Below are 23160 nucleotides of genomic sequence, written 5' to 3'. Positions count from 1 at the left end.
AGACAGGATCGTCATTAAGACGACGGGTCATAATCACCGCGATGCACCGTTCCCACATGGAGGATGAAATCAGCCGGGGACAGTCGGTGTACAGGGACGCCAAATAAACTCATACTTACCTGACGCGGGAGGTTTACCGTGATCACCAAGGCGGTCCTCTCAGGGTGAGGCCCTCTCATTGCACTTCGATTGGGTTGACCCCTGCGATTACCCCAAATGTGGGTAACTCGAGCGTATAATTTCTGGTAGTGGGGACCTGCGTTCGCGCTAGTCCCCGAACAATACGAATCAAGTGTAATCACAACACAATCACAACGAGCGACTCGTGAAGCACGGACTTCACACCGCTTGTAATCAGTCAACTATTGTAAAATTTCTAACTTCTAATAGCGAACAACTTGCTCTCACATTACCGTCATGGTGGGCAGAGGCTTTAGTCGTGTTTGGTCTGCATTCTAGCGGTGTTTTTGCGATGAAACGAGCGAAGGTGAGCTGTGTTTTGATCAGTTGTTGCTAACCGGCGATGAAAGTTCAGTGCGACTGTTTCGTCACTAAAATAGAACAGTGGAATACGCGCGCTGCTTTGCAACCTTCGCGCTTTATTATAGTGAGTGAAAACATGATCTCGAAAAGCATTTATTTGGACAAGGTTTACGCTATGAATGGCATCTCAGCTTGTATGAGATGCTAGCTGAGTAATGTTCGTGTTCACTCGCGGTGTAAACGCGCGACCAATGCGATAATACTGCGCACTTTCTCTCATAGTATTTTACTGCATTGAGAGACATTTCCTATGCGAGTACTAACGCTCTTACAGGCTTTCACAATCCACTGATCTGATCGCTTGTAATATTATGACTCTACTTGAATCTGCTGAACGTTTGCGAACGTTTACGACCGCGATTTTGATTACAATACGGTCGCTGAGTATGCCTGAATTGTCTATAGATCGAGTTGAGAACGCATACAACTGAGGGATTTCTTTAGCTTAGACAATGACCAACCTGCACTAACTTTTTCTTTATAGTTTAGAAAAAAAATGAAAAAGAAATGCCTACAGCACGCGGTATTCCCAGGCGGTCACCCATCCAAGTACTAACCGCGCCCAATCGAGCTTAACTTCGGTGATCGGACGAGAACCGGTGTTTTCTCGATGGTATGGCCGTAGACGAAAGATCTCGGTGATATTTTAGACTTTTATAGCGGTGCGGTGAGAACGTACGCACGCACTAGCGCGGTAAAAATGTCTCATTGCACTCGCAAAGACGCTGTATCAAGCGAATACTGCTCGTACGTGATAGCACTACGTTCATGACTGATCATCACATGTGATCTTAGGAGGCAGAAGGGCCTAAAACCGAGTCCGTCACCCACATGGCGGAGGCCTAGAATGATAAACGCTCCCTGTAGTCCGAGCCAGATTCTGCATCGCTTCTCGGCCTTTTGGCTAAGATCAAGTGTAGTATCTGTTCTTATCAGCTTAATATCTGATACGCTGCTCATTGAGTAGCTCATATATTAAACTGATTTTTGGAAACTGGCTGTGGAATAAGCGGCTTGCTGCGTCCCAGCCACGGGTTGTCTCGGTATTGCACTACCTCCGAGTACGGCCCCCTTCCCTTTCGGGAAGACACATTCAAGCAACACCTCGAGCATCATTTACGTGCTGTTCATGCGAGCTATAGCGGGAGAGATCAATAAGAGACAGGATCGTCATTAAGACGACGGGTCATAATCACCGCGATGCACCGTTCCCACATGGAGGATGAAATCAGCCGGGGACAGTCGGTGTACAGGGACGCCAAATAAACTCATACTTACCTGACGCGGGAGGTTTACCGTGATCACCAAGGCGGTCCTCTCAGGGTGAGGCCCTCTCATTGCACTTCGATTGGGTTGACCCCTGCGATTACCCCAAATGTGGGTAACTCGAGCGTATAATTTCTGGTAGTGGGGACCTGCGTTCGCGCTAGTCCCCGAACAATACGAATCAAGTGTAATCACAACACAATCACAACGAGCGACTCGTGAAGCACGGACTTCACACCGCTTGTAATCAGTCAACTATTGTAAAATTTCTAACTTCTAATAGCGAACAACTTGCTCTCACATTACCGTCATGGTGGGCAGAGGCTTTAGTCGTGTTTGGTCTGCATTCTAGCGGTGTTTTTGCGATGAAACGAGCGAAGGTGAGCTGTGTTTTGATCAGTTGTTGCTAACCGGCGATGAAAGTTCAGTGCGACTGTTTCGTCACTAAAATAGAACAGTGGAATACGCGCGCTGCTTTGCAACCTTCGCGCTTTATTATAGTGAGTGAAAACATGATCTCGAAAAGCATTTATTTGGACAAGGTTTACGCTATGAATGGCATCTCAGCTTGTATGAGATGCTAGCTGAGTAATGTTCGTGTTCACTCGCGGTGTAAACGCGCGACCAATGCGATAATACTGCGCACTTTCTCTCATAGTATTTTACTGCATTGAGAGACATTTCCTATGCGAGTACTAACGCTCTTACAGGCTTTCACAATCCACTGATCTGATCGCTTGTAATATTATGACTCTACTTGAATCTGCTGAACGTTTGCGAACGTTTACGACCGCGATTTTGATTACAATACGGTCGCTGAGTATGCCTGAATTGTCTATAGATCGAGTTGAGAACGCATACAACTGAGGGATTTCTTTAGCTTAGACAATGACCAACCTGCACTAACTTTTTCTTTATAGTTTAGAAAAAAAATGAAAAAGAAATGCCTACAGCACGCGGTATTCCCAGGCGGTCACCCATCCAAGTACTAACCGCGCCCAATCGAGCTTAACTTCGGTGATCGGACGAGAACCGGTGTTTTCTCGATGGTATGGCCGTAGACGAAAGATCTCGGTGATATTTTAGACTTTTATAGCGGTGCGGTGAGAACGTACGCACGCACTAGCGCGGTAAAAATGTCTCATTGCACTCGCAAAGACGCTGTATCAAGCGAATACTGCTCGTACGTGATAGCACTACGTTCATGACTGATCATCACATGTGATCTTAGGAGGCAGAAGGGCCTAAAACCGAGTCCGTCACCCACATGGCGGAGGCCTAGAATGATAAACGCTCCCTGTAGTCCGAGCCAGATTCTGCATCGCTTCTCGGCCTTTTGGCTAAGATCAAGTGTAGTATCTGTTCTTATCAGCTTAATATCTGATACGCTGCTCATTGAGTAGCTCATATATTAAACTGATTTTTGGAAACTGGCTGTGGAATAAGCGGCTTGCTGCGTCCCAGCCACGGGTTGTCTCGGTATTGCACTACCTCCGAGTACGGCCCCCTTCCCTTTCGGGAAGACACATTCAAGCAACACCTCGAGCATCATTTACGTGCTGTTCATGCGAGCTATAGCGGGAGAGATCAATAAGAGACAGGATCGTCATTAAGACGACGGGTCATAATCACCGCGATGCACCGTTCCCACATGGAGGATGAAATCAGCCGGGGACAGTCGGTGTACAGGGACGCCAAATAAACTCATACTTACCTGACGCGGGAGGTTTACCGTGATCACCAAGGCGGTCCTCTCAGGGTGAGGCCCTCTCATTGCACTTCGATTGGGTTGACCCCTGCGATTACCCCAAATGTGGGTAACTCGAGCGTATAATTTCTGGTAGTGGGGACCTGCGTTCGCGCTAGTCCCCGAACAATACGAATCAAGTGTAATCACAACACAATCACAACGAGCGACTCGTGAAGCACGGACTTCACACCGCTTGTAATCAGTCAACTATTGTAAAATTTCTAACTTCTAATAGCGAACAACTTGCTCTCACATTACCGTCATGGTGGGCAGAGGCTTTAGTCGTGTTTGGTCTGCATTCTAGCGGTGTTTTTGCGATGAAACGAGCGAAGGTGAGCTGTGTTTTGATCAGTTGTTGCTAACCGGCGATGAAAGTTCAGTGCGACTGTTTCGTCACTAAAATAGAACAGTGGAATACGCGCGCTGCTTTGCAACCTTCGCGCTTTATTATAGTGAGTGAAAACATGATCTCGAAAAGCATTTATTTGGACAAGGTTTACGCTATGAATGGCATCTCAGCTTGTATGAGATGCTAGCTGAGTAATGTTCGTGTTCACTCGCGGTGTAAACGCGCGACCAATGCGATAATACTGCGCACTTTCTCTCATAGTATTTTACTGCATTGAGAGACATTTCCTATGCGAGTACTAACGCTCTTACAGGCTTTCACAATCCACTGATCTGATCGCTTGTAATATTATGACTCTACTTGAATCTGCTGAACGTTTGCGAACGTTTACGACCGCGATTTTGATTACAATACGGTCGCTGAGTATGCCTGAATTGTCTATAGATCGAGTTGAGAACGCATACAACTGAGGGATTTCTTTAGCTTAGACAATGACCAACCTGCACTAACTTTTTCTTTATAGTTTAGAAAAAAAATGAAAAAGAAATGCCTACAGCACGCGGTATTCCCAGGCGGTCACCCATCCAAGTACTAACCGCGCCCAATCGAGCTTAACTTCGGTGATCGGACGAGAACCGGTGTTTTCTCGATGGTATGGCCGTAGACGAAAGATCTCGGTGATATTTTAGACTTTTATAGCGGTGCGGTGAGAACGTACGCACGCACTAGCGCGGTAAAAATGTCTCATTGCACTCGCAAAGACGCTGTATCAAGCGAATACTGCTCGTACGTGATAGCACTACGTTCATGACTGATCATCACATGTGATCTTAGGAGGCAGAAGGGCCTAAAACCGAGTCCGTCACCCACATGGCGGAGGCCTAGAATGATAAACGCTCCCTGTAGTCCGAGCCAGATTCTGCATCGCTTCTCGGCCTTTTGGCTAAGATCAAGTGTAGTATCTGTTCTTATCAGCTTAATATCTGATACGCTGCTCATTGAGTAGCTCATATATTAAACTGATTTTTGGAAACTGGCTGTGGAATAAGCGGCTTGCTGCGTCCCAGCCACGGGTTGTCTCGGTATTGCACTACCTCCGAGTACGGCCCCCTTCCCTTTCGGGAAGACACATTCAAGCAACACCTCGAGCATCATTTACGTGCTGTTCATGCGAGCTATAGCGGGAGAGATCAATAAGAGACAGGATCGTCATTAAGACGACGGGTCATAATCACCGCGATGCACCGTTCCCACATGGAGGATGAAATCAGCCGGGGACAGTCGGTGTACAGGGACGCCAAATAAACTCATACTTACCTGACGCGGGAGGTTTACCGTGATCACCAAGGCGGTCCTCTCAGGGTGAGGCCCTCTCATTGCACTTCGATTGGGTTGACCCCTGCGATTACCCCAAATGTGGGTAACTCGAGCGTATAATTTCTGGTAGTGGGGACCTGCGTTCGCGCTAGTCCCCGAACAATACGAATCAAGTGTAATCACAACACAATCACAACGAGCGACTCGTGAAGCACGGACTTCACACCGCTTGTAATCAGTCAACTATTGTAAAATTTCTAACTTCTAATAGCGAACAACTTGCTCTCACATTACCGTCATGGTGGGCAGAGGCTTTAGTCGTGTTTGGTCTGCATTCTAGCGGTGTTTTTGCGATGAAACGAGCGAAGGTGAGCTGTGTTTTGATCAGTTGTTGCTAACCGGCGATGAAAGTTCAGTGCGACTGTTTCGTCACTAAAATAGAACAGTGGAATACGCGCGCTGCTTTGCAACCTCCGCGCTTTATTATAGTGAGTGAAAACATGATCTCGAAAAGCATTTATTTGGACAAGGTTTACGCTATGAATGGCATCTCAGCTTGTATGAGATGCTAGCTGAGTAATGTTCGTGTTCACTCGCGGTGTAAACGCGCGACCAATGCGATAATACTGCGCACTTTCTCTCATAGTATTTTACTGCATTGAGAGACATTTCCTATGCGAGTACTAACGCTCTTACAGGCTTTCACAATCCACTGATCTGATCGCTTGTAATATTATGACTCTACTTGAATCTGCTGAACGTTTGCGAACGTTTACGACCGCGATTTTGATTACAATACGGTCGCTGAGTATGCCTGAATTGTCTATAGATCGAGTTGAGAACGCATACAACTGAGGGATTTCTTTAGCTTAGACAATGACCAACCTGCACTAACTTTTTCTTTATAGTTTAGAAAAAAAATGAAAAAGAAATGCCTACAGCACGCGGTATTCCCAGGCGGTCACCCATCCAAGTACTAACCGCGCCCAATCGAGCTTAACTTCGGTGATCGGACGAGAACCGGTGTTTTCTCGATGGTATGGCCGTAGACGAAAGATCTCGGTGATATTTTAGACTTTTATAGCGGTGCGGTGAGAACGTACGCACGCACTAGCGCGGTAAAAATGTCTCATTGCACTCGCAAAGACGCTGTATCAAGCGAATACTGCTCGTACGTGATAGCACTACGTTCATGACTGATCATCACATGTGATCTTAGGAGGCAGAAGGGCCTAAAACCGAGTCCGTCACCCACATGGCGGAGGCCTAGAATGATAAACGCTCCCTGTAGTCCGAGCCAGATTCTGCATCGCTTCTCGGCCTTTTGGCTAAGATCAAGTGTAGTATCTGTTCTTATCAGCTTAATATCTGATACGCTGCTCATTGAGTAGCTCATATATTAAACTGATTTTTGGAAACTGGCTGTGGAATAAGCGGCTTGCTGCGTCCCAGCCACGGGTTGTCTCGGTATTGCACTACCTCCGAGTACGGCCCCCTTCCCTTTCGGGAAGACACATTCAAGCAACACCTCGAGCATCATTTACGTGCTGTTCATGCGAGCTATAGCGGGAGAGATCAATAAGAGACAGGATCGTCATTAAGACGACGGGTCATAATCACCGCGATGCACCGTTCCCACATGGAGGATGAAATCAGCCGGGGACAGTCGGTGTACAGGGACGCCAAATAAACTCATACTTACCTGACGCGGGAGGTTTACCGTGATCACCAAGGCGGTCCTCTCAGGGTGAGGCCCTCTCATTGCACTTCGATTGGGTTGACCCCTGCGATTACCCCAAATGTGGGTAACTCGAGCGTATAATTTCTGGTAGTGGGGACCTGCGTTCGCGCTAGTCCCCGAACAATACGAATCAAGTGTAATCACAACACAATCACAACGAGCGACTCGTGAAGCACGGACTTCACACCGCTTGTAATCAGTCAACTATTGTAAAATTTCTAACTTCTAATAGCGAACAACTTGCTCTCACATTACCGTCATGGTGGGCAGAGGCTTTAGTCGTGTTTGGTCTGCATTCTAGCGGTGTTTTTGCGATGAAACGAGCGAAGGTGAGCTGTGTTTTGATCAGTTGTTGCTAACCGGCGATGAAAGTTCAGTGCGACTGTTTCGTCACTAAAATAGAACAGTGGAATACGCGCGCTGCTTTGCAACCTTCGCGCTTTATTATAGTGAGTGAAAACATGATCTCGAAAAGCATTTATTTGGACAAGGTTTACGCTATGAATGGCATCTCAGCTTGTATGAGATGCTAGCTGAGTAATGTTCGTGTTCACTCGCGGTGTAAACGCGCGACCAATGCGATAATACTGCGCACTTTCTCTCATAGTATTTTACTGCATTGAGAGACATTTCCTATGCGAGTACTAACGCTCTTACAGGCTTTCACAATCCACTGATCTGATCGCTTGTAATATTATGACTCTACTTGAATCTGCTGAACGTTTGCGAACGTTTACGACCGCGATTTTGATTACAATACGGTCGCTGAGTATGCCTGAATTGTCTATAGATCGAGTTGAGAACGCATACAACTGAGGGATTTCTTTAGCTTAGACAATGACCAACCTGCACTAACTTTTTCTTTATAGTTTAGAAAAAAAATGAAAAAGAAATGCCTACAGCACGCGGTATTCCCAGGCGGTCACCCATCCAAGTACTAGCCGCGCCCAATCGAGCTTAACTTCGGTGATCGGACGAGAACCGGTGTTTTCTCGATGGTATGGCCGTAGACGAAAGATCTCGGTGATATTTTAGACTTTTATAGCGGTGCGGTGAGAACGTACGCACGCACTAGCGCGGTAAAAATGTCTCATTGCACTCGCAAAGACGCTGTATCAAGCGAATACTGCTCGTACGTGATAGCACTACGTTCATGACTGATCATCACATGTGATCTTAGGAGGCAGAAGGGCCTAAAACCGAGTCCGTCACCCACATGGCGGAGGCCTAGAATGATAAACGCTCCCTGTAGTCCGAGCCAGATTCTGCATCGCTTCTCGGCCTTTTGGCTAAGATCAAGTGTAGTATCTGTTCTTATCAGCTTAATATCTGATACGCTGCTCATTGAGTAGCTCATATATTAAACTGATTTTTGGAAACTGGCTGTGGAATAAGCGGCTTGCTGCGTCCCAGCCACGGGTTGTCTCGGTATTGCACTACCTCCGAGTACGGCCCCCTTCCCTTTCGGGAAGACACATTCAAGCAACACCTCGAGCATCATTTACGTGCTGTTCATGCGAGCTATAGCGGGAGAGATCAATAAGAGACAGGATCGTCATTAAGACGACGGGTCATAATCACCGCGATGCACCGTTCCCACATGGAGGATGAAATCAGCCGGGGACAGTCGGTGTACAGGGACGCCAAATAAACTCATACTTACCTGACGCGGGAGGTTTACCGTGATCACCAAGGCGGTCCTCTCAGGGTGAGGCCCTCTCATTGCACTTCGATTGGGTTGACCCCTGCGATTACCCCAAATGTGGGTAACTCGAGCGTATAATTTCTGGTAGTGGGGACCTGCGTTCGCGCTAGTCCCCGAACAATACGAATCAAGTGTAATCACAACACAATCACAACGAGCGACTCGTGAAGCACGGACTTCACACCGCTTGTAATCAGTCAACTATTGTAAAATTTCTAACTTCTAATAGCGAACAACTTGCTCTCACATTACCGTCATGGTGGGCAGAGGCTTTAGTCGTGTTTGGTCTGCATTCTAGCGGTGTTTTTGCGATGAAACGAGCGAAGGTGAGCTGTGTTTTGATCAGTTGTTGCTAACCGGCGATGAAAGTTCAGTGCGACTGTTTCGTCACTAAAATAGAACAGTGGAATACGCGCGCTGCTTTGCAACCTTCGCGCTTTATTATAGTGAGTGAAAACATGATCTCGAAAAGCATTTATTTGGACAAGGTTTACGCTATGAATGGCATCTCAGCTTGTATGAGATGCTAGCTGAGTAATGTTCGTGTTCACTCGCGGTGTAAACGCGCGACCAATGCGATAATACTGCGCACTTTCTCTCATAGTATTTTACTGCATTGAGAGACATTTCCTATGCGAGTACTAACGCTCTTACAGGCTTTCACAATCCACTGATCTGATCGCTTGTAATATTATGACTCTACTTGAATCTGCTGAACGTTTGCGAACGTTTACGACCGCGATTTTGATTACAATACGGTCGCTGAGTATGCCTGAATTGTCTATAGATCGAGTTGAGAACGCATACAACTGAGGGATTTCTTTAGCTTAGACAATGACCAACCTGCACTAACTTTTTCTTTATAGTTTAGAAAAAAAATGAAAAAGAAATGCCTACAGCACGCGGTATTCCCAGGCGGTCACCCATCCAAGTACTAACCGCGCCCAATCGAGCTTAACTTCGGTGATCGGACGAGAACCGGTGTTTTCTCGATGGTATGGCCGTAGACGAAAGATCTCGGTGATATTTTAGACTTTTATAGCGGTGCGGTGAGAACGTACGCACGCACTAGCGCGGTAAAAATGTCTCATTGCACTCGCAAAGACGCTGTATCAAGCGAATACTGCTCGTACGTGATAGCACTACGTTCATGACTGATCATCACATGTGATCTTAGGAGGCAGAAGGGCCTAAAACCGAGTCCGTCACCCACATGGCGGAGGCCTAGAATGATAAACGCTCCCTGTAGTCCGAGCCAGATTCTGCATCGCTTCTCGGCCTTTTGGCTAAGATCAAGTGTAGTATCTGTTCTTATCAGCTTAATATCTGATACGCTGCTCATTGAGTAGCTCATATATTAAACTGATTTTTGGAAACTGGCTGTGGAATAAGCGGCTTGCTGCGTCCCAGCCACGGGTTGTCTCGGTATTGCACTACCTCCGAGTACGGCCCCCTTCCCTTTCGGGAAGACACATTCAAGCAACACCTCGAGCATCATTTACGTGCTGTTCATGCGAGCTATAGCGGGAGAGATCAATAAGAGACAGGATCGTCATTAAGACGACGGGTCATAATCACCGCGATGCACCGTTCCCACATGGAGGATGAAATCAGCCGGGGACAGTCGGTGTACAGGGACGCCAAATAAACTCATACTTACCTGACGCGGGAGGTTTACCGTGATCACCAAGGCGGTCCTCTCAGGGTGAGGCCCTCTCATTGCACTTCGATTGGGTTGACCCCTGCGATTACCCCAAATGTGGGTAACTCGAGCGTATAATTTCTGGTAGTGGGGACCTGCGTTCGCGCTAGTCCCCGAACAATACGAATCAAGTGTAATCACAACACAATCACAACGAGCGACTCGTGAAGCACGGACTTCACACCGCTTGTAATCAGTCAACTATTGTAAAATTTCTAACTTCTAATAGCGAACAACTTGCTCTCACATTACCGTCATGGTGGGCAGAGGCTTTAGTCGTGTTTGGTCTGCATTCTAGCGGTGTTTTTGCGATGAAACGAGCGAAGGTGAGCTGTGTTTTGATCAGTTGTTGCTAACCGGCGATGAAAGTTCAGTGCGACTGTTTCGTCACTAAAATAGAACAGTGGAATACGCGCGCTGCTTTGCAACCTTCGCGCTTTATTATAGTGAGTGAAAACATGATCTCGAAAAGCATTTATTTGGACAAGGTTTACGCTATGAATGGCATCTCAGCTTGTATGAGATGCTAGCTGAGTAATGTTCGTGTTCACTCGCGGTGTAAACGCGCGACCAATGCGATAATACTGCGCACTTTCTCTCATAGTATTTTACTGCATTGAGAGACATTTCCTATGCGAGTACTAACGCTCTTACAGGCTTTCACAATCCACTGATCTGATCGCTTGTAATATTATGACTCTACTTGAATCTGCTGAACGTTTGCGAACGTTTACGACCGCGATTTTGATTACAATACGGTCGCTGAGTATGCCTGAATTGTCTATAGATCGAGTTGAGAACGCATACAACTGAGGGATTTCTTTAGCTTAGACAATGACCAACCTGCACTAACTTTTTCTTTATAGTTTAGAAAAAAAATGAAAAAGAAATGCCTACAGCACGCGGTATTCCCAGGCGGTCACCCATCCAAGTACTAACCGCGCCCAATCGAGCTTAACTTCGGTGATCGGACGAGAACCGGTGTTTTCTCGATGGTATGGCCGTAGACGAAAGATCTCGGTGATATTTTAGACTTTTATAGCGGTGCGGTGAGAACGTACGCACGCACTAGCGCGGTAAAAATGTCTCATTGCACTCGCAAAGACGCTGTATCAAGCGAATACTGCTCGTACGTGATAGCACTACGTTCATGACTGATCATCACATGTGATCTTAGGAGGCAGAAGGGCCTAAAACCGAGTCCGTCACCCACATGGCGGAGGCCTAGAATGATAAACGCTCCCTGTAGTCCGAGCCAGATTCTGCATCGCTTCTCGGCCTTTTGGCTAAGATCAAGTGTAGTATCTGTTCTTATCAGCTTAATATCTGATACGCTGCTCATTGAGTAGCTCATATATTAAACTGATTTTTGGAAACTGGCTGTGGAATAAGCGGCTTGCTGCGTCCCAGCCACGGGTTGTCTCGGTATTGCACTACCTCCGAGTACGGCCCCCTTCCCTTTCGGGAAGACACATTCAAGCAACACCTCGAGCATCATTTACGTGCTGTTCATGCGAGCTATAGCGGGAGAGATCAATAAGAGACAGGATCGTCATTAAGACGACGGGTCATAATCACCGCGATGCACCGTTCCCACATGGAGGATGAAATCAGCCGGGGACAGTCGGTGTACAGGGACGCCAAATAAACTCATACTTACCTGACGCGGGAGGTTTACCGTGATCACCAAGGCGGTCCTCTCAGGGTGAGGCCCTCTCATTGCACTTCGATTGGGTTGACCCCTGCGATTACCCCAAATGTGGGTAACTCGAGCGTATAATTTCTGGTAGTGGGGACCTGCGTTCGCGCTAGTCCCCGAACAATACGAATCAAGTGTAATCACAACACAATCACAACGAGCGACTCGTGAAGCACGGACTTCACACCGCTTGTAATCAGTCAACTATTGTAAAATTTCTAACTTCTAATAGCGAACAACTTGCTCTCACATTACCGTCATGGTGGGCAGAGGCTTTAGTCGTGTTTGGTCTGCATTCTAGCGGTGTTTTTGCGATGAAACGAGCGAAGGTGAGCTGTGTTTTGATCAGTTGTTGCTAACCGGCGATGAAAGTTCAGTGCGACTGTTTCGTCACTAAAATAGAACAGTGGAATACGCGCGCTGCTTTGCAACCTTCGCGCTTTATTATAGTGAGTGAAAACATGATCTCGAAAAGCATTTATTTGGACAAGGTTTACGCTATGAATGGCATCTCAGCTTGTATGAGATGCTAGCTGAGTAATGTTCGTGTTCACTCGCGGTGTAAACGCGCGACCAATGCGATAATACTGCGCACTTTCTCTCATAGTATTTTACTGCATTGAGAGACATTTCCTATGCGAGTACTAACGCTCTTACAGGCTTTCACAATCCACTGATCTGATCGCTTGTAATATTATGACTCTACTTGAATCTGCTGAACGTTTGCGAACGTTTACGACCGCGATTTTGATTACAATACGGTCGCTGAGTATGCCTGAATTGTCTATAGATCGAGTTGAGAACGCATACAACTGAGGGATTTCTTTAGCTTAGACAATGACCAACCTGCACTAACTTTTTCTTTATAGTTTAGAAAAAAAATGAAAAAGAAATGCCTACAGCACGCGGTATTCCCAGGCGGTCACCCATCCAAGTACTAACCGCGCCCAATCGAGCTTAACTTCGGTGATCGGACGAGAACCGGTGTTTTCTCGATGGTATGGCCGTAGACGAAAGATCTCGGTGATATTTTAGACTTTTATAGCGGTGCGGTGAGAACGTACGCACGCACTAGCGCGGTAAAAATGTCTCATTGCACTCGCAAAGACGCTGTATCAAGCGAATACTGCTCGTACGTGATAGCACTACGTTCATGACTGATCATCACATGTGATCTTAGGAGGCAGAAGGGCCTAAAACCGAGTCCGTCACCCACATGGCGGAGGCCTAGAATGATAAACGCTCCCTGTAGTCCGAGCCAGATTCTGCATCGCTTCTCGGCCTTTTGGCTAAGATCAAGTGTAGTATCTGTTCTTATCAGCTTAATATCTGATACGCTGCTCATTGAGTAGCTCATATATTAAACTGATTTTTGGAAACTGGCTGTGGAATAAGCGGCTTGCTGCGTCCCAGCCACGGGTTGTCTCGGTATTGCACTACCTCCGAGTACGGCCCCCTTCCCTTTCGGGAAGACACATTCAAGCAACACCTCGAGCATCATTCACGTGCTGTTCATGCGAGCTATAGCGGGAGAGATCAATAAGAGACAGGATCGTCATTAAGACGACGGGTCATAATCACCGCGATGCACCGTTCCCACATGGAGGATGAAATCAGCCGGGGACAGTCGGTGTACAGGGACGCCAAATAAACTCATACTTACCTGACGCGGGAGGTTTACCGTGATCACCAAGGCGGTCCTCTCAGGGTGAGGCCCTCTCATTGCACTTCGATTGGGTTGACCCCTGCGATTACCCCAAATGTGGGTAACTCGAGCGTATAATTTCTGGTAGTGGGGACCTGCGTTCGCGCTAGTCCCCGAACAATACGAATCAAGTGTAATCACAACACAATCACAACGAGCGACTCGTGAAGCACGGACTTCACACCGCTTGTAATCAGTCAACTATTGTAAAATTTCTAACTTCTAATAGCGAACAACTTGCTCTCACATTACCGTCATGGTGGGCAGAGGCTTTAGTCGTGTTTGGTCTGCATTCTAGCGGTGTTTTTGCGATGAAACGAGCGAAGGTGAGCTGTGTTTTGATCAGTTGTTGCTAACCGGCGATGAAAGTTCAGTGCGACTGTTTCGTCACTAAAATAGAACAGTGGAATACGCGCGCTGCTTTGCAACCTTCGCGCTTTATTATAGTGAGTGAAAACATGATCTCGAAAAGCATTTATTTGGACAAGGTTTACGCTATGAATGGCATCTCAGCTTGTATGAGATGCTAGCTGAGTAATGTTCGTGTTCACTCGCGGTGTAAACGCGCGACCAATGCGATAATACTGCGCACTTTCTCTCATAGTATTTTACTGCATTGAGAGACATTTCCTATGCGAGTACTAACGCTCTTACAGGCTTTCACAATCCACTGATCTGATCGCTTGTAATATTATGACTCTACTTGAATCTGCTGAACGTTTGCGAACGTTTACGACCGCGATTTTGATTACAATACGGTCGCTGAGTATGCCTGAATTGTCTATAGATCGAGTTGAGAACGCATACAACTGAGGGATTTCTTTAGCTTAGACAATGACCAACCTGCACTAACTTTTTCTTTATAGTTTAGAAAAAAAATGAAAAAGAAATGCCTACAGCACGCGGTATTCCCAGGCGGTCACCCATCCAAGTACTAACCGCGCCCAATCGAGCTTAACTTCGGTGATCGGACGAGAACCGGTGTTTTCTCGATGGTATGGCCGTAGACGAAAGATCTCGGTGATATTTTAGACTTTTATAGCGGTGCGGTGAGAACGTACGCACGCACTAGCGCGGTAAAAATGTCTCATTGCACTCGCAAAGACGCTGTATCAAGCGAATACTGCTCGTACGTGATAGCACTACGTTCATGACTGATCATCACATGTGATCTTAGGAGGCAGAAGGGCCTAAAACCGAGTCCGTCACCCACATGGCGGAGGCCTAGAATGATAAACGCTCCCTGTAGTCCGAGCCAGATTCTGCATCGCTTCTCGGCCTTTTGGCTAAGATCAAGTGTAGTATCTGTTCTTATCAGCTTAATATCTGATACGCTGCTCATTGAGTAGCTCATATATTAAACTGATTTTTGGAAACTGGCTGTGGAATAAGCGGCTTGCTGCGTCCCAGCCACGGGTTGTCTCGGTATTGCACTACCTCCGAGTACGGCCCCCTTCCCTTTCGGGAAGACACATTCAAGCAACACCTCGAGCATCATTTACGTGCTGTTCATGCGAGCTATAGCGGGAGAGATCAATAAGAGACAGGATCGTCATTAAGACGACGGGTCATAATCACCGCGATGCACCGTTCCCACATGGAGGATGAAATCAGCCGGGGACAGTCGGTGTACAGGGACGCCAAATAAACTCATACTTACCTGACGCGGGAGGTTTACCGTGATCACCAAGGCGGTCCTCTCAGGGTGAGGCCCTCTCATTGCACTTCGATTGGGTTGACCCCTGCGATTACCCCAAATGTGGGTAACTCGAGCGTATAATTTCTGGTAGTGGGGACCTGCGTTCGCGCTAGTCCCCGAACAATACGAATCAAGTGTAATCACAACACAATCACAACGAGCGACTCGTGAAGCACGGACTTCACACCGCTTGTAATCAGTCAACTATTGTAAAATTTCTAACTTCTAATAGCGAACAACTTGCTCTCACATTACCGTCATGGTGGGCAGAGGCTTTAGTCGTGTTTGGTCTGCATTCTAGCGGTGTTTTTGCGATGAAACGAGCGAAGGTGAGCTGTGTTTTGATCAGTTGTTGCTAACCGGCGATGAAAGTTCAGTGCGACTGTTTCGTCACTAAAATAGAACAGTGGAATACGCGCGCTGCTTTGCAACCTTCGCGCTTTATTATAGTGAGTGAAAACATGATCTCGAAAAGCATTTATTTGGACAAGGTTTACGCTATGAATGGCATCTCAGCTTGTATGAGATGCTAGCTGAGTAATGTTCGTGTTCACTCGCGGTGTAAACGCGCGACCAATGCGATAATACTGCGCACTTTCTCTCATAGTATTTTACTGCATTGAGAGACATTTCCTATGCGAGTACTAACGCTCTTACAGGCTTTCACAATCCACTGATCTGATCGCTTGTAATATTATGACTCTACTTGAATCTGCTGAACGTTTGCGAACGTTTACGACCGCGATTTTGATTACAATACGGTCGCTGAGTATGCCTGAATTGTCTATAGATCGAGTTGAGAACGCATACAACTGAGGGATTTCTTTAGCTTAGACAATGACCAACCTGCACTAACTTTTTCTTTATAGTTTAGAAAAAAAATGAAAAAGAAATGCCTACAGCACGCGGTATTCCCAGGCGGTCACCCATCCAAGTACTAACCGCGCCCAATCGAGCTTAACTTCGGTGATCGGACGAGAACCGGTGTTTTCTCGATGGTATGGCCGTAGACGAAAGATCTCGGTGATATTTTAGACTTTTATAGCGGTGCGGTGAGAACGTACGCACGCACTAGCGCGGTAAAAATGTCTCATTGCACTCGCAAAGACGCTGTATCAAGCGAATACTGCTCGTACGTGATAGCACTACGTTCATGACTGATCATCACATGTGATCTTAGGAGGCAGAAGGGCCTAAAACCGAGTCCGTCACCCACATGGCGGAGGCCTAGAATGATAAACGCTCCCTGTAGTCCGAGCCAGATTCTGCATCGCTTCTCGGCCTTTTGGCTAAGATCAAGTGTAGTATCTGTTCTTATCAGCTTAATATCTGATACGCTGCTCATTGAGTAGCTCATATATTAAACTGATTTTTGGAAACTGGCTGTGGAATAAGCGGCTTGCTGCGTCCCAGCCACGGGTTGTCTCGGTATTGCACTACCTCCGAGTACGGCCCCCTTCCCTTTCGGGAAGACACATTCAAGCAACACCTCGAGCATCATTTACGTGCTGTTCATGCGAGCTATAGCGGGAGAGATCAATAAGAGACAGGATCGTCATTAAGACGACGGGTCATAATCACCGCGATGCACCGTTCCCACATGGAGGATGAAATCAGCCGGGGACAGTCGGTGTACAGGGACGCCAAATAAACTCATACTTACCTGACGCGGGAGGTTTACCGTGATCACCAAGGCGGTCCTCTCAGGGTGAGGCCCTCTCATTGCACTTCGATTGGGTTGACCCCTGCGATTACCCCAAATGTGGGTAACTCGAGCGTATAATTTCTGGTAGTGGGGACCTGCGTTCGCGCTAGTCCCCGAACAATACGAATCAAGTGTAATCACAACACAATCACAACGAGCGACTCGTGAAGCACGGACTTCACACCGCTTGTAATCAGTCAACTATTGTAAAATTTCTAACTTCTAATAGCGAACAACTTGCTCTCACATTACCGTCATGGTGGGCAGAGGCTTTAGTCGTGTTTGGTCTGCATTCTAGCGGTGTTTTTGCGATGAAACGAGCGAAGGTGAGCTGTGTTTTGATCAGTTGTTGCTAACCGGCGATGAAAGTTCAGTGCGACTGTTTCGTCACTAAAATAGAACAGTGGAATACGCGCGCTGCTTTGCAACCTTCGCGCTTTATTATAGTGAGTGAAAACATGATCTCGAAAAGCATTTATTTGGACAAGGTTTACGCTATGAATGGCATCTCAGCTTGTATGAGATGCTAGCTGAGTAATGTTCGTGTTCACTCGCGGTGTAAACGCGCGACCAATGCGATAATACTGCGCACTTTCTCTCATAGTATTTTACTGCATTGAGAGACATTTCCTATGCGAGTACTAACGCTCTTACAGGCTTTCACAATCCACTGATCTGATCGCTTGTAATATTATGACTCTACTTGAATCTGCTGAACGTTTGCGAACGTTTACGACCGCGATTTTGATTACAATACGGTCGCTGAGTATGCCTGAATTGTCTATAGATCGAGTTGAGAACGCATACAACTGAGGGATTTCTTTAGCTTAGACAATGACCAACCTGCACTAACTTTTTCTTTATAGTTTAGAAAAAAAATGAAAAAGAAATGCCTACAGCACGCGGTATTCCCAGGCGGTCACCCATCCAAGTACTAACCGCGCCCAATCGAGCTTAACTTCGGTGATCGGACGAGAACCGGTGTTTTCTCGATGGTATGGCCGTAGACGAAAGATCTCGGTGATATTTTAGACTTTTATAGCGGTGCGGTGAGAACGTACGCACGCACTAGCGCGGTAAAAATGTCTCATTGCACTCGCAAAGACGCTGTATCAAGCGAATACTGCTCGTACGTGATAGCACTACGTTCATGACTGATCATCACATGTGATCTTAGGAGGCAGAAGGGCCTAAAACCGAGTCCGTCACCCACATGGCGGAGGCCTAGAATGATAAACGCTCCCTGTAGTCCGAGCCAGATTCTGCATCGCTTCTCGGCCTTTTGGCTAAGATCAAGTGTAGTATCTGTTCTTATCAGCTTAATATCTGATACGCTGCTCATTGAGTAGCTCATATATTAAACTGATTTTTGGAAACTGGCTGTGGAATAAGCGGCTTGCTGCGTCCCAGCCACGGGTTGTCTCGGTATTGCACTACCTCCGAGTACGGCCCCCTTCCCTTTCGGGAAGACACATTCAAGCAACACCTCGAGCATCATTTACGTGCTGTTCATGCGAGCTATAGCGGGAGAGATCAATAAGAGACAGGATCGTCATTAAGACGACGGGTCATAATCACCGCGATGCACCGTTCCCACATGGAGGATGAAATCAGCCGGGGACAGTCGGTGTACAGGGACGCCAAATAAACTCATACTTACCTGACGCGGGAGGTTTACCGTGATCACCAAGGCGGTCCTCTCAGGGTGAGGCCCTCTCATTGCACTTCGATTGGGTTGACCCCTGCGATTACCCCAAATGTGGGTAACTCGAGCGTATAATTTCTGGTAGTGGGGACCTGCGTTCGCGCTAGTCCCCGAACAATACGAATCAAGTGTAATCACAACACAATCACAACGAGCGACTCGTGAAGCACGGACTTCACACCGCTTGTAATCAGTCAACTATTGTAAAATTTCTAACTTCTAATAGCGAACAACTTGCTCTCACATTACCGTCATGGTGGGCAGAGGCTTTAGTCGTGTTTGGTCTGCATTCTAGCGGTGTTTTTGCGATGAAACGAGCGAAGGTGAGCTGTGTTTTGATCAGTTGTTGCTAACCGGCGATGAAAGTTCAGTGCGACTGTTTCGTCACTAAAATAGAACAGTGGAATACGCGCGCTGCTTTGCAACCTTCGCGCTTTATTATAGTGAGTGAAAACATGATCTCGAAAAGCATTTATTTGGACAAGGTTTACGCTATGAATGGCATCTCAGCTTGTATGAGATGCTAGCTGAGTAATGTTCGTGTTCACTCGCGGTGTAAACGCGCGACCAATGCGATAATACTGCGCACTTTCTCTCATAGTATTTTACTGCATTGAGAGACATTTCCTATGCGAGTACTAACGCTCTTACAGGCTTTCACAATCCACTGATCTGATCGCTTGTAATATTATGACTCTACTTGAATCTGCTGAACGTTTGCGAACGTTTACGACCGCGATTTTGATTACAATACGGTCGCTGAGTATGCCTGAATTGTCTATAGATCGAGTTGAGAACGCATACAACTGAGGGATTTCTTTAGCTTAGACAATGACCAACCTGCACTAACTTTTTCTTTATAGTTTAGAAAAAAAATGAAAAAGAAATGCCTACAGCACGCGGTATTCCCAGGCGGTCACCCATCCAAGTACTAACCGCGCCCAATCGAGCTTAACTTCGGTGATCGGACGAGAACCGGTGTTTTCTCGATGGTATGGCCGTAGACGAAAGATCTCGGTGATATTTTAGACTTTTATAGCGGTGCGGTGAGAACGTACGCACGCACTAGCGCGGTAAAAATGTCTCATTGCACTCGCAAAGACGCTGTATCAAGCGAATACTGCTCGTACGTGATAGCACTACGTTCATGACTGATCATCACATGTGATCTTAGGAGGCAGAAGGGCCTAAAACCGAGTCCGTCACCCACATGGCGGAGGCCTAGAATGATAAACGCTCCCTGTAGTCCGAGCCAGATTCTGCATCGCTTCTCGGCCTTTTGGCTAAGATCAAGTGTAGTATCTGTTCTTATCAGCTTAATATCTGATACGCTGCTCATTGAGTAGCTCATATATTAAACTGATTTTTGGAAACTGGCTGTGGAATAAGCGGCTTGCTGCGTCCCAGCCACGGGTTGTCTCGGTATTGCACTACCTCCGAGTACGGCCCCCTTCCCTTTCGGGAAGACACATTCAAGCAACACCTCGAGCATCATTCACGTGCTGTTCATGCGAGCTATAGCGGGAGAGATCAATAAGAGACAGGATCGTCATTAAGACGACGGGTCATAATCACCGCGATGCACCGTTCCCACATGGAGGATGAAATCAGCCGGGGACAGTCGGTGTACAGGGACGCCAAATAAACTCATACTTACCTGACGCGGGAGGTTTACCGTGATCACCAAGGCGGTCCTCTCAGGGTGAGGCCCTCTCATTGCACTTCGATTGGGTTGACCCCTGCGATTACCCCAAATGTGGGTAACTCGAGCGTATAATTTCTGGTAGTGGGGACCTGCGTTCGCGCTAGTCCCCGAACAATACGAATCAAGTGTAATCACAACACAATCACAACGAGCGACTCGTGAAGCACGGACTTCACACCGCTTGTAATCAGTCAACTATTGTAAAATTTCTAACTTCTAATAGCGAACAACTTGCTCTCACATTACCGTCATGGTGGGCAGAGGCTTTAGTCGTGTTTGGTCTGCATTCTAGCGGTGTTTTTGCGATGAAACGAGCGAAGGTGAGCTGTGTTTTGATCAGTTGTTGCTAACCGGCGATGAAAGTTCAGTGCGACTGTTTCGTCACTAAAATAGAACAGTGGAATACGCGCGCTGCTTTGCAACCTTCGCGCTTTATTATAGTGAGTGAAAACATGATCTCGAAAAGCATTTATTTGGACAAGGTTTACGCTATGAATGGCATCTCAGCTTGTATGAGATGCTAGCTGAGTAATGTTCGTGTTCACTCGCGGTGTAAACGCGCGACCAATGCGATAATACTGCGCACTTTCTCTCATAGTATTTTACTGCATTGAGAGACATTTCCTATGCGAGTACTAACGCTCTTACAGGCTTTCACAATCCACTGATCTGATCGCTTGTAATATTATGACTCTACTTGAATCTGCTGAACGTTTGCGAACGTTTACGACCGCGATTTTGATTACAATACGGTCGCTGAGTATGCCTGAATTGTCTATAGATCGAGTTGAGAACGCATACAACTGAGGGATTTCTTTAGCTTAGACAATGACCAACCTGCACTAACTTTTTCTTTATAGTTTAGAAAAAAAATGAAAAAGAAATGCCTACAGCACGCGGTATTCCCAGGCGGTCACCCATCCAAGTACTAACCGCGCCCAATCGAGCTTAACTTCGGTGATCGGACGAGAACCGGTGTTTTCTCGATGGTATGGCCGTAGACGAAAGATCTCGGTGATATTTTAGACTTTTATAGCGGTGCGGTGAGAACGTACGCACGCACTAGCGCGGTAAAAATGTCTCATTGCACTCGCAAAGACGCTGTATCAAGCGAATACTGCTCGTACGTGATAGCACTACGTTCATGACTGATCATCACATGTGATCTTAGGAGGCAGAAGGGCCTAAAACCGAGTCCGTCACCCACATGGCGGAGGCCTAGAATGATAAACGCTCCCTGTAGTCCGAGCCAGATTCTGCATCGCTTCTCGGCCTTTTGGCTAAGATCAAGTGTAGTATCTGTTCTTATCAGCTTAATATCTGATACGCTGCTCATTGAGTAGCTCATATATTAAACTGATTTTTGGAAACTGGCTGTGGAATAAGCGGCTTGCTGCGTCCCAGCCACGGGTTGTCTCGGTATTGCACTACCTCCGAGTACGGCCCCCTTCCCTTTCGGGAAGACACATTCAAGCAACACCTCGAGCATCATTCACGTGCTGTTCATGCGAGCTATAGCGGGAGAGATCAATAAGAGACAGGATCGTCATTAAGACGACGGGTCATAATCACCGCGATGCACCGTTCCCACATGGAGGATGAAATCAGCCGGGGACAGTCGGTGTACAGGGACGCCAAATAAACTCATACTTACCTGACGCGGGAGGTTTACCGTGATCACCAAGGCGGTCCTCTCAGGGTGAGGCCCTCTCATTGCACTTCGATTGGGTTGACCCCTGCGATTACCCCAAATGTGGGTAACTCGAGCGTATAATTTCTGGTAGTGGGGACCTGCGTTCGCGCTAGTCCCCGAACAATACGAATCAAGTGTAATCACAACACAATCACAACGAGCGACTCGTGAAGCACGGACTTCACACCGCTTGTAATCAGTCAACTATTGTAAAATTTCTAACTTCTAATAGCGAACAACTTGCTCTCACATTACCGTCATGGTGGGCAGAGGCTTTAGTCGTGTTTGGTCTGCATTCTAGCGGTGTTTTTGCGATGAAACGAGCGAAGGTGAGCTGTGTTTTGATCAGTTGTTGCTAACCGGCGATGAAAGTTCAGTGCGACTGTTTCGTCACTAAAATAGAACAGTGGAATACGCGCGCTGCTTTGCAACCTTCGCGCTTTATTATAGTGAGTGAAAACATGATCTCGAAAAGCATTTATTTGGACAAGGTTTACGCTATGAATGGCATCTCAGCTTGTATGAGATGCTAGCTGAGTAATGTTCGTGTTCACTCGCGGTGTAAACGCGCGACCAATGCGATAATACTGCGCACTTTCTCTCATAGTATTTTACTGCATTGAGAGACATTTCCTATGCGAGTACTAACGCTCTTACAGGCTTTCACAATCCACTGATCTGATCGCTTGTAATATTATGACTCTACTTGAATCTGCTGAACGTTTGCGAACGTTTACGACCGCGATTTTGATTACAATACGGTCGCTGAGTATGCCTGAATTGTCTATAGATCGAGTTGAGAACGCATACAACTGAGGGATTTCTTTAGCTTAGACAATGACCAACCTGCACTAACTTTTTCTTTATAGTTTAGAA

At 46.8% G+C, this 23160-nt stretch overlaps 40 non-coding genes across 40 annotated transcripts; 27 read left to right on the top strand and 13 right to left on the bottom strand.

Moving 5' to 3' along the window:
• The first annotated feature begins 111 nt into the window (after positions 1-111).
• LOC125571108 lies at positions 112-277 on the top strand. Its single transcript, XR_007313419.1, has one exon. It is a non-coding gene; the product is annotated as a U1 spliceosomal RNA (small nuclear RNA).
• Positions 278-1051: 774 nt separating this feature from the next.
• On the bottom strand, positions 1052-1170 carry LOC125571132. Its single transcript, XR_007313444.1, has one exon. It is a non-coding gene; the product is annotated as a 5S ribosomal RNA (ribosomal RNA).
• Positions 1171-1427: 257 nt separating this feature from the next.
• Positions 1428-1620, top strand: LOC125570517. The gene has a single exon (XR_007312842.1). It is a non-coding gene; the product is annotated as a U2 spliceosomal RNA (small nuclear RNA).
• A 193-nt stretch (positions 1621-1813) lies between these two features.
• LOC125571107 lies at positions 1814-1979 on the top strand. The gene has a single exon (XR_007313418.1). It is a non-coding gene; the product is annotated as a U1 spliceosomal RNA (small nuclear RNA).
• Positions 1980-2753: 774 nt separating this feature from the next.
• Positions 2754-2872, bottom strand: LOC125571121. The gene has a single exon (XR_007313433.1). It is a non-coding gene; the product is annotated as a 5S ribosomal RNA (ribosomal RNA).
• A 257-nt stretch (positions 2873-3129) lies between these two features.
• On the top strand, positions 3130-3322 carry LOC125570516. Its single transcript, XR_007312841.1, has one exon. It is a non-coding gene; the product is annotated as a U2 spliceosomal RNA (small nuclear RNA).
• A 193-nt stretch (positions 3323-3515) lies between these two features.
• Positions 3516-3681, top strand: LOC125571106. Its single transcript, XR_007313417.1, has one exon. It is a non-coding gene; the product is annotated as a U1 spliceosomal RNA (small nuclear RNA).
• Positions 3682-4455: 774 nt separating this feature from the next.
• LOC125571110 lies at positions 4456-4574 on the bottom strand. The gene has a single exon (XR_007313421.1). It is a non-coding gene; the product is annotated as a 5S ribosomal RNA (ribosomal RNA).
• Positions 4575-4831: 257 nt separating this feature from the next.
• On the top strand, positions 4832-5024 carry LOC125570515. Its single transcript, XR_007312840.1, has one exon. It is a non-coding gene; the product is annotated as a U2 spliceosomal RNA (small nuclear RNA).
• Positions 5025-5217: 193 nt separating this feature from the next.
• LOC125571105 lies at positions 5218-5383 on the top strand. The gene has a single exon (XR_007313416.1). It is a non-coding gene; the product is annotated as a U1 spliceosomal RNA (small nuclear RNA).
• Positions 5384-6157: 774 nt separating this feature from the next.
• On the bottom strand, positions 6158-6276 carry LOC125571098. Its single transcript, XR_007313409.1, has one exon. It is a non-coding gene; the product is annotated as a 5S ribosomal RNA (ribosomal RNA).
• Positions 6277-6533: 257 nt separating this feature from the next.
• On the top strand, positions 6534-6726 carry LOC125570514. Its single transcript, XR_007312839.1, has one exon. It is a non-coding gene; the product is annotated as a U2 spliceosomal RNA (small nuclear RNA).
• A 193-nt stretch (positions 6727-6919) lies between these two features.
• On the top strand, positions 6920-7085 carry LOC125571103. Its single transcript, XR_007313414.1, has one exon. It is a non-coding gene; the product is annotated as a U1 spliceosomal RNA (small nuclear RNA).
• A 774-nt stretch (positions 7086-7859) lies between these two features.
• Positions 7860-7978, bottom strand: LOC125571064. Its single transcript, XR_007313376.1, has one exon. It is a non-coding gene; the product is annotated as a 5S ribosomal RNA (ribosomal RNA).
• A 257-nt stretch (positions 7979-8235) lies between these two features.
• LOC125570513 lies at positions 8236-8428 on the top strand. Its single transcript, XR_007312838.1, has one exon. It is a non-coding gene; the product is annotated as a U2 spliceosomal RNA (small nuclear RNA).
• Positions 8429-8621: 193 nt separating this feature from the next.
• LOC125571102 lies at positions 8622-8787 on the top strand. Its single transcript, XR_007313413.1, has one exon. It is a non-coding gene; the product is annotated as a U1 spliceosomal RNA (small nuclear RNA).
• A 774-nt stretch (positions 8788-9561) lies between these two features.
• On the bottom strand, positions 9562-9680 carry LOC125571087. The gene has a single exon (XR_007313398.1). It is a non-coding gene; the product is annotated as a 5S ribosomal RNA (ribosomal RNA).
• Positions 9681-9937: 257 nt separating this feature from the next.
• On the top strand, positions 9938-10130 carry LOC125570512. Its single transcript, XR_007312837.1, has one exon. It is a non-coding gene; the product is annotated as a U2 spliceosomal RNA (small nuclear RNA).
• Positions 10131-10323: 193 nt separating this feature from the next.
• On the top strand, positions 10324-10489 carry LOC125571101. The gene has a single exon (XR_007313412.1). It is a non-coding gene; the product is annotated as a U1 spliceosomal RNA (small nuclear RNA).
• A 774-nt stretch (positions 10490-11263) lies between these two features.
• On the bottom strand, positions 11264-11382 carry LOC125571076. The gene has a single exon (XR_007313387.1). It is a non-coding gene; the product is annotated as a 5S ribosomal RNA (ribosomal RNA).
• Positions 11383-11639: 257 nt separating this feature from the next.
• On the top strand, positions 11640-11832 carry LOC125570511. Its single transcript, XR_007312836.1, has one exon. It is a non-coding gene; the product is annotated as a U2 spliceosomal RNA (small nuclear RNA).
• A 193-nt stretch (positions 11833-12025) lies between these two features.
• On the top strand, positions 12026-12191 carry LOC125571100. The gene has a single exon (XR_007313411.1). It is a non-coding gene; the product is annotated as a U1 spliceosomal RNA (small nuclear RNA).
• Positions 12192-12965: 774 nt separating this feature from the next.
• LOC125571069 lies at positions 12966-13084 on the bottom strand. The gene has a single exon (XR_007313380.1). It is a non-coding gene; the product is annotated as a 5S ribosomal RNA (ribosomal RNA).
• A 257-nt stretch (positions 13085-13341) lies between these two features.
• Positions 13342-13534, top strand: LOC125570510. Its single transcript, XR_007312835.1, has one exon. It is a non-coding gene; the product is annotated as a U2 spliceosomal RNA (small nuclear RNA).
• Positions 13535-13727: 193 nt separating this feature from the next.
• Positions 13728-13893, top strand: LOC125571099. The gene has a single exon (XR_007313410.1). It is a non-coding gene; the product is annotated as a U1 spliceosomal RNA (small nuclear RNA).
• A 774-nt stretch (positions 13894-14667) lies between these two features.
• LOC125571062 lies at positions 14668-14786 on the bottom strand. Its single transcript, XR_007313374.1, has one exon. It is a non-coding gene; the product is annotated as a 5S ribosomal RNA (ribosomal RNA).
• A 257-nt stretch (positions 14787-15043) lies between these two features.
• On the top strand, positions 15044-15236 carry LOC125570508. The gene has a single exon (XR_007312833.1). It is a non-coding gene; the product is annotated as a U2 spliceosomal RNA (small nuclear RNA).
• A 193-nt stretch (positions 15237-15429) lies between these two features.
• On the top strand, positions 15430-15595 carry LOC125571097. The gene has a single exon (XR_007313408.1). It is a non-coding gene; the product is annotated as a U1 spliceosomal RNA (small nuclear RNA).
• A 774-nt stretch (positions 15596-16369) lies between these two features.
• On the bottom strand, positions 16370-16488 carry LOC125571052. Its single transcript, XR_007313363.1, has one exon. It is a non-coding gene; the product is annotated as a 5S ribosomal RNA (ribosomal RNA).
• A 257-nt stretch (positions 16489-16745) lies between these two features.
• Positions 16746-16938, top strand: LOC125570507. Its single transcript, XR_007312832.1, has one exon. It is a non-coding gene; the product is annotated as a U2 spliceosomal RNA (small nuclear RNA).
• Positions 16939-17131: 193 nt separating this feature from the next.
• LOC125571096 lies at positions 17132-17297 on the top strand. The gene has a single exon (XR_007313407.1). It is a non-coding gene; the product is annotated as a U1 spliceosomal RNA (small nuclear RNA).
• A 774-nt stretch (positions 17298-18071) lies between these two features.
• Positions 18072-18190, bottom strand: LOC125571041. The gene has a single exon (XR_007313352.1). It is a non-coding gene; the product is annotated as a 5S ribosomal RNA (ribosomal RNA).
• Positions 18191-18447: 257 nt separating this feature from the next.
• Positions 18448-18640, top strand: LOC125570506. The gene has a single exon (XR_007312831.1). It is a non-coding gene; the product is annotated as a U2 spliceosomal RNA (small nuclear RNA).
• A 193-nt stretch (positions 18641-18833) lies between these two features.
• On the top strand, positions 18834-18999 carry LOC125571095. Its single transcript, XR_007313406.1, has one exon. It is a non-coding gene; the product is annotated as a U1 spliceosomal RNA (small nuclear RNA).
• A 774-nt stretch (positions 19000-19773) lies between these two features.
• Positions 19774-19892, bottom strand: LOC125571030. The gene has a single exon (XR_007313341.1). It is a non-coding gene; the product is annotated as a 5S ribosomal RNA (ribosomal RNA).
• A 257-nt stretch (positions 19893-20149) lies between these two features.
• On the top strand, positions 20150-20342 carry LOC125570505. The gene has a single exon (XR_007312830.1). It is a non-coding gene; the product is annotated as a U2 spliceosomal RNA (small nuclear RNA).
• Positions 20343-20535: 193 nt separating this feature from the next.
• LOC125571094 lies at positions 20536-20701 on the top strand. Its single transcript, XR_007313405.1, has one exon. It is a non-coding gene; the product is annotated as a U1 spliceosomal RNA (small nuclear RNA).
• Positions 20702-21475: 774 nt separating this feature from the next.
• LOC125571019 lies at positions 21476-21594 on the bottom strand. The gene has a single exon (XR_007313330.1). It is a non-coding gene; the product is annotated as a 5S ribosomal RNA (ribosomal RNA).
• Positions 21595-21851: 257 nt separating this feature from the next.
• Positions 21852-22044, top strand: LOC125570504. Its single transcript, XR_007312829.1, has one exon. It is a non-coding gene; the product is annotated as a U2 spliceosomal RNA (small nuclear RNA).
• Positions 22045-22237: 193 nt separating this feature from the next.
• Positions 22238-22403, top strand: LOC125571093. The gene has a single exon (XR_007313404.1). It is a non-coding gene; the product is annotated as a U1 spliceosomal RNA (small nuclear RNA).
• Positions 22404-23160: the final 757 nt, after the last annotated feature.

Source organism: Nematostella vectensis, chromosome 8 (assembly GCF_932526225.1).
Source record: "Nematostella vectensis chromosome 8, jaNemVect1.1, whole genome shotgun sequence".
NCBI lineage: Eukaryota > Metazoa > Cnidaria > Anthozoa > Actiniaria > Edwardsiidae > Nematostella > Nematostella vectensis.
The sequence above is the reverse complement of the archived record's forward strand: the minus strand, read 5'-3'. Positions and strand labels throughout refer to the sequence as shown.